This window comes from Myotis yumanensis, unplaced genomic scaffold (genome assembly GCF_028538775.1).
Source record: "Myotis yumanensis isolate MYYU_CA2020_CCGP unplaced genomic scaffold, mMyoYum1.0.hap1 SCAF_10, whole genome shotgun sequence".
NCBI lineage: Eukaryota > Metazoa > Chordata > Mammalia > Chiroptera > Vespertilionidae > Myotis > Myotis yumanensis.
The window spans coordinates 74,350,733-74,359,109 of NW_027223761.1; the positions used below are offsets into that span (position 1 = coordinate 74,350,733).

Sequence of the window (8,377 nt, forward strand, 5' to 3'; positions counted from 1 at the left end):
CAATAAAAGAAAAAAGTAGATAAAATGGATTTTATCAAAAAACAAAACAAAAAAACAAACACCAAAATTTTGTGCTTTAAAGAATACAGTCAATAAAGTAAAAATATAATATATTGAATGGAGCACAATAATTATCTTATATCTGATAATGGACTAATATTTAGAGTAGATAAAACACTTCTAAAACTCAAAAACAACAACACAAATACAAACAACCCAATTCAAAAGTACGCTAAGGTTTTGAATAGTCCTTCCTCCAAAGAGGAGATACAAATGGCTGATGAGGACATGAAAAGATGTTCAGCTATTAGCGGAGTTCAAGTCAAAAGAACAATGAGATACCACTGCACACCTATTAGGTTGGCTACTAGGAACATACACACACACACACGTAATCACCGGTATTGGTAAGGATGTGGTGAAATTAGAACCCTAATTTCTGCATTGCTGGTAGAGATGTAAAATGGTAGTCAGTGTTGAAAACAGTTTGGTAGTTCTCAAAATGTTATACTACTGTACAACCCATCAATATATATTCCTAGTTATATATCCAAAATAATTGAAAGCAGGGATTTGAACAGATATGTGTACACCATTGTTCACAGCAGCACTAATCACAATAGCTAAAAGGTGGATACAACCCACTGTCCATCAACAAATGAATGGATAAAAGATATATCACTCAGCTGTAAAAAGGAATGACATTTTGATATATGAATGGGCCTTAGAAACATTATGTTTACTGAAATAAGTTAGACATAGAAGGAAAACTATTACATAATTTTGCTTATCTGATATAACTAGAATTTACAAATTCCTAGAAAAAAATAGAAAAAAAGCTTACCTAGATATGGGGATAAGAGGAAGTTATTGTTTAATGAGTATAGAGATGTTGGGGATGATGAAAAAGGTTAGATACGGTGATGTTTATAGAATAATGTGAATATATTTAATGCAACTCAATTGTACTTATGAATGGTTAAAATAATAATTACTATATTAGGTATATTGTGAAACATTTGGCAGACATATTCTAGTAACTATGACATTAACAGCAATAACAGCAAAATAACAATAACAATGGCCACTTCTGAGTACCTTCCATAAATTGATCACTGGAAAGTGCAAGGCAGTCGCCACTTATTCTTTCTATTCCACAAACCATCAGTGGTAAAAAGGGCAGGTATTATGAGCTGATGTTTAAAGATTTACTCTCCTCAGGCCATGAAGTTAGTGCTAAGGAGATTTGTCACTTGTCCAGAGAACAGGACCTCAGATAGTACATTCTTGCTGTTTGTGTCTCATGGCCTCTGGGATACAATCTGTGGGACTCAGCATAGCGATAAAAATCCAGATGTGCAACCTTATGACACCATATTCCAGATTTTCAACAATTGCAACTGCTGCCATCTAAAGGACAAGCCCAAGGTCATCATTGTCCAGGCCTGCAGAGGTGGTGAGTTCTGATGGGGTAGAGAGGTCAGGGAGGTGTGTATCCTGCACGGTTTGACTGGGTGTTTTATATCTAGTGAAAATAACCCTGAACCCACCTTACTTGCAATTATACCTAATATACTTCTTTGGGAAGAATACCTAGTGACAACAACGGAGAAATTGATATACAAGTAAATATAGATGCTATTCATTCTCAGTGGACCATAGCAAGTGATGATGATATTAATGCTAACTCTAAATTGTCTTTATGTGGGACTATTAAAATTGTAACATATAAATAACTTCAATTTCAACATTTATGAATCAAAATTTTGTTAGCTCTGGATGGATGAAAGAAGGTGAAGTGATTAAGAAAAAAATAAAAATATTATATAACGCATAGATACAGACAATAGTGCAGTGATGGTCAGAGAGAAAGGGGGGTGGGGTAGGTGGAGGTGGGCAAAGAGACTTTGCTTGGGGCGATGGGAGCACAATGCAATGTGCTAATGACGTTTTGTTGAGTTGTCCACTTGAAACCTGCATGGTTTTGTGAACCAAGTTACCACAATAAACTCAATTAAAAGTGAATTTTACTGTATGTAAAACCTCAATTAACAAAAAAAAACAAGTAATTTTGACAATTCTCTTATATTTTAATTCAAACTTTAAAGTGATACTTATATCACGTTAATATATTTATATCACTTGGGGAATGGCTTAGAAGGGATAAGTAGCAATGGGAAAGGAAAGGAAAAATGTGTTTTAGAATCCTATGTCTGTTATTGAATTAAGCAGATATTTCCTTCCTTGACATTGCAATGTTATTTTACTGTCATTAAACCAAAAACTGGTTACTTAGGAATAGTCAATAGTGTTTTATAGCACCATTACGCTCCCTGATCAATCGGTACATTTCAGGTCTAAATGGTAGTTGCTATTTATTGACATCCTGTTAAATGGGAGTAGAGATAATGTTGTGTTAGGCCTTTACCGTGTGTGTGTGTGTGTGTGTGTGTGTGTGTGCCCAATTAATTAGAACACCTTCATTAAGGGCATCCTATTTATTTAGTTGTCAAAGGATTGCTAGCATCGGCTTAGCAGTGAGGAATATAACAGGTGGTGTCCCCTCAGCAAACCCTGGGGAGGTGTGGGTCAGTGACTCTCCAGTGGCCTCAGCAGACAGCTCTGCAGAGTGTCCAGAGGACTTGAAGGATGATGGTGTCCACAAGACCCATGTGGAGAAGGATTTCGTTGGTTTCTGCTCCTCAACACCATTATGTGTCTTTCATTTGTAGGCAAAGTTTCGTAGGGATGAGGACTGCCTGCCATCATAATTTGGCTCAATATTCCAGGCAAGAACACAGGCTAAAAGTCTTTGGGGGGAATTTATAAAGGAAAGAAGAACCCATAGAAGTTTCTGAAGCCTTCTTTCATAGCTTCCTAAGGCTGTCCAGTCTCCCTCAGATTCTACATCCACCCAGATGCTAGTATTGCATATCCTATAAGTGATCAGTCAGTAGGCACACAGCAATATTGATGTAGTGAGTCTATTGTGCAAAATAGCATTGTTTTCACTGCTGAAGAAAGTATTAGAAGGAAAAGAGGGTGTGCATTCCTTTGCAGAAAGCATATTTTCTAGTTTGGAAAACAAGAAATTGAGCTATAAAATGCTGTTAAAAGATCATTAAAATATTAGCAGCACATGGTAAAGTGATATTGCAATGTGGGGTAGTAATGAGGTTTAGAGAATTAATTCTCTGTAAAATTTGGAGATTAAACCCTTATCTAAAATATCATTGGCAAATATGTTCTCCCATTCAGTGGGCTTTCTTGTTTTGTTGATGGTTTCTTTTGCTGTGCAGAACCTTTTTATTTTGGTGTAGTCCCATTTGTTTATTTTCTCCTTAGTCTCCATTGCCTTAGGAGCTGTGTCTGTAAAGATATTGCTACAAGCCTAAGCGGTTTGGCTCAGTGGATAGAGTGTTGGCCTGCGGACTGAACGGTCCCAGGTTCGATTCCGGTCAAGGACATGTACCTTGGTTGCGGGCACATCCCCAGTGGGGGGCATGCAGAAGGCAGCTGGTCGATCTCTCTCATCAATGTTTCTAACTCTCTATCCCTTTCCCTTCTTCTCTGTAAAAAATCAATAAAATATATATTTTTTAAAGATATTGCTACGACATATGTCTGCTGTTTTGCTGCCTATGGAGTCTTACAGGATTTTTATGGTTTTCTGTCTTACATTTATAACAAAAGGAAGATAAATGATCCAATCAAAAAATGGGCAAAGGATCTAAATAGATATTTTTTGAAAGAGGACATACAGAAGGCCCAGAGACATATGAAAACATGCTCAAAGTCAATAATCATCTGAGAGATGAAAATCAAAACAACGAGATACCATCTCACACCTGTCAGAATGGCTATCACCAACAAACGACAAGTGCTGGTGAGGATGTGGAGAAAAAGGAATCCTCGTGCACTGCTGGTGGGAACGCAGACTGGTGCAGCCACTATGGAAGACAGTATGGAGTTTCCTCAGAAAACTAAAAATGGAACTTCCACTTGACCCTGTGATCCCGCTTCTAGGAATATATCCCAAGAAACCAGAAACACCAATCAGAAAGGATATATGCACCTATATGTTCATAGCAGCACAGTTCACCATAGCTAAGATCTGGAAACAGCCTAAGTGCCCATCAGTAGATGAATAGATTAGAAAACTGTGGTACATCTACACGATGGAATACTATGCTGCTGTGAAAAAGAAGGAACTCTTACCATTTGCAATGGCATGGATGGAACTGGAGAGCATTATGCTAAGTGAAATAAGCCAGTCGGAGAAAGATAATTATCACATGATCTCACTCATACATGGGATGTAATGATCAACATAATTGAAGGGCAAGGGATGGGGGGTGTTTAGAGAGCAACCAAAGGACGTGTATGCATGCATATGAGCATAACCAATGGACACAGACACTTGGGCAGTGGGGGCTTGCCCAGGGTGGGAATGGCTGGGGGGGGGGCGGTGGTCAATTGGGGAAAAAAGAGACATATGTAAAACTTTAGACAATAAAAGAAATTATTTTAAAAAAGGAATTCCCAAAATCATCATATTTAAGGTGGTATAGTTTAAAAAAGAAGATAGTATAAGTAGAAAGAAGAGAATTCTCAGGCCTGTACAAAGGCAGATAGAATTTCTAAAATGTTGAAGCAAAATCTTAGTCTTATTTAATATGTTTTATTTAATTTATTAAAATATGTATATCTATATATCTATATCTATAGATTCGATTATATATATTTATATATTATATAGATGATATAGATAGAGATAGATATAGACATAGATATGTTCTAGCACATCTCTATCAGCTAAATATTATTATTTCATTCACCCAAAAAAAAAGGAATCTAAAGCTCACAAAAATCATAACAATTGCCTGAACAAACACTAGTAGGACTCAGATATGAACCCAAGTTCATTTGAGTATAAAGTTTATGCTATTTTAGCAAACTCAACAAAAAAACAATATAAAAACTATATTATTTAAACATTTGGACCCCTCCAGAGTCAGAAACATGTAGACTTTTGTGCCCAGGCATGGCCTACTGAAATATCAGAATACAGACATCTTAGCAAAAGCTGTGTCTGCCCCTGCATGACTGACCTAGGAATTGAATCATCCAGTATTAACTAAGAGAGAGCATCCTTGGGTTTCCTGCTGGCTGGCCCTTTATTGGAAGAGGGCATTCATGGTGTAGTATTGAAGCATCTTCTGAGCCAGACAGATGTGGGTTCAATAATTGTGTCTTCAATTTGCAGCTCGTAGGCCTTAAAAAAAATTAAGATTAAGTGAGAAAATATTTGCTGGGAAATAAGATCTAAACATATTGATTTCAGATTTTGAAGCATAGAACTGTGGTTCTGGAACTCTATTTTCTCATGCTATAACCCTTGCATGATGTCATTTATGGTTCAATCTAAGTCCACCATGTCACTTTGTATATAAAGCCAAGCCCAGAAATCTAAGTCTTTATTTTTCCTACATGTATAGGTCTGTCTGGAGGTATTTACAATTTATTACCTCTTTGTAAGGATGAAGGCTACAACTCAAAATTTAGCATTTCCTTTATCCACAGATAATGTTTCTTAGAGAAGAGCAAGTGGTTCTCTCTTCATCAAACAACTTATAAATTATATTCAAGAATATTCTAGGCATTATCACCTGACAAAAATATTTGTGATGGTAAGTAGCATATTATCTGTCACAGTATTCATTTATTCATAGAAGTAAAGAATTTATAGAAGAAATAACCCAGCTGCATATTTTATAAAAATGACAGAATATTATTCACACTGTAGCACACCTTGTCTTTGTAATTATTTCCAAAGTACTAAGCTCTAGTAGCAAAGAAAGTTAATATATGTTAATATTCAAAATATTAAAAACATGGGAGACAAGGATGAGATAAAAAATATTAAGTACAGAACATTATAGAAAATGAATATGACCTATGGGGGTAACATGTGGTAGGGAATAATATTTACTTACACATGTCAACTTACTATCTTGAGTGAGTTTCTAGGCTACTGCACATGGAGGCAGAAATAAGACAGAGCCTGGTGGACTCCCACAATTGAAGAGAGAGAGCTGACAATCCAGGAGAACAAGGTGGCTAGAGTTCACAGAACAGAATACCAAAGAAGAGAGACCTACACAAAGAGAGAACTCTGGAGTATGCTCAGTGTGTGTGTGTGTGTGTGTGTGTGTGTGTGTGTGTGTGTGTGTGTGAACTGCTGAGTCAGAGGAAATAGCTATTCTAAGGGACTACAGGGAAAAATACTATGGAGCCCATACAAAGCCAGGAATAGTGCCTATGGCCACTAGCCAGACTGGAAAAATATCATAATTTGCCTGCAAACTACTCAGAAGGGTCTTACCTAAGTTGTAGGGAATCAAGGACTCTGAAATAAATAATTCTCTGGTTCTTCCCAACAGATCAAAAACCAACACATAAGATCAAAATGTCCCCAAGAATATATACAAAAGCACTTGAAAATATAAATTTCCAAATATATGACATCCAATAAAAATTACCAGGGATGCCCTGACTGGTTTGGCTCAGTGGATAGAGCGTCGGCCTGCGGACTGAAGGGTCCTGGGTTCAATTCCAGTCAAGGGCATGTACCTTGGTTGCGGGCATATTCCCAGTGAGGGGTGTGCAAGAGGCAGCTGATTGATGTTCCTCTCTCTTCAATGTTTCTAACTCTCTATCCCTCTCCCTTCTTCTCTGTGAAAAATCAATAAAATATATTTTTTTAAAAAAATTACCAGGGATGTAAAGAATCAGGAAAATAAAACACACTATCAGCAGAATAATCAAAACTAAATCATAACTGGCACAGATACTAAGATTGACAAGAAGAACAATAAATAATATTAAATATATCTAATAATTAAGTAGAGGCATGGAAGATATTAAAAAATCTAAATTGTATTTTGAAATAGATAAACTAGAATGTTTAAGCTGAAAAATAAGCTGATTAGATTATTAGCTGATTAGATATTGTAAAAATAAAAAATAACGAACTTGAAGAAACTATACAAGATGAAGCACAGCAAACGACAAAAATACAATTAAAACATAAACAAAGCATCAGTGAACTGTGAGATCAATTGAAAAGGCCTATGTTACATAGAAGTCCCAAAGGGGAAGGAACAAAATAATTTTTGAAGAAATAATAGCCAAATTTTCTCCAAATGTAATAAAATCTATAAATCTATTGATTAAAGAAGGGTAACAAACTTCAAGTATTAAAAATGTAGAGTAAATACAACAGACTCATATTAGTCTAAACTAGTGGCAAAAAAGTGAAGAGAAAAAAGAAACAAGCTATATGTAGAGAAAAAGAGTAAAGAGTGTAGCAGGTTAATTATCAGAAACAATTCATGCTAGAAAACAGTAGTGAAAGACAAAGAAAGTCATCCTAAAATTCTAAGTCCAGTAAACATAAAATTATTTTTCATAAACAAAGGCAATGTAAAGACTTTTCAGCCATACAGAAGCTGAAATATCCCAACACCAGCAGAGCTGCACTATAAGAAATGTTAATGGAAGTCAGTCAGCAGAAGAAAATGATACCATATGAAAATATAGGTCCACAGAAAAGAATGGAAATACTGGAAATGGTAACTACAAGGACAATTAAGTATACATTTTCTTTTAAAAAACACTCTTTAAGGGAAAATTTGATGATTGAAACAAAAATAGTAACACCAGTTGTGAGATGACAAGTTAAAGTTATCTACACTAATAAAAGAAAAACATGCAAATTGACCATACCTTTGCTATGCCTTAAGCCACGCCCACCAGCCAATCAGAGCAACTATATGCAAATTAACCCAACCAAGATGGCGGCCTGCAGCCACGGAGCTGGAACGAGCAGGAGGCTTGGTTGACCCAATGATGGAGGAAGCCAAGCTTCCTGCCTGCCGCAGCGGCTCTGAGATCCACTCAAAGCAACAAAGTTTCAATTATAGAAGGTAAATAAACCCCAGATACCTGCTTTCAGCCAGCTGTGGCCACAGAGCTGGAGGAAGCAGGAGGCTTGGTTGCTCCAGTGATGGAAGAAGCCAAGCTTCCCCTGGCCCGCTGTAGCCTCTGCAAAAGGCAACCAAGTTTCAATTATAGAAGGTAAATAAATCCCAGAATAAAAAAAAAAAAGGAGAGGCTGGGAGCTTCCGTCTCTGGGGGGGGCTTGGCCAGCCTGAAAACAGCCATCAGCCCCTCACCCAGGCTGGCCAGGCATCCCAGTGGGGACCCTCACCCTGAAGGGGGTGTGACCAGCCTGAAAATACCCATCAGCCTCTCACCCAGGCTGGCCAGGCACCCCAGTGGGACCCTCACCCTGATCCGGGACACCCTTCAGGGA

The 8,377-nt window shown here is 37.1% G+C and overlaps 1 pseudogene; it reads left to right on the forward strand.

Moving 5' to 3' along the window:
• Nucleotides 1-1,224: 1,224 nt before the first annotated feature.
• LOC139018513 (caspase-13-like) lies at nucleotides 1,225-8,143 on the forward strand (annotated as a pseudogene).
• Nucleotides 8,144-8,377: the final 234 nt, after the last annotated feature.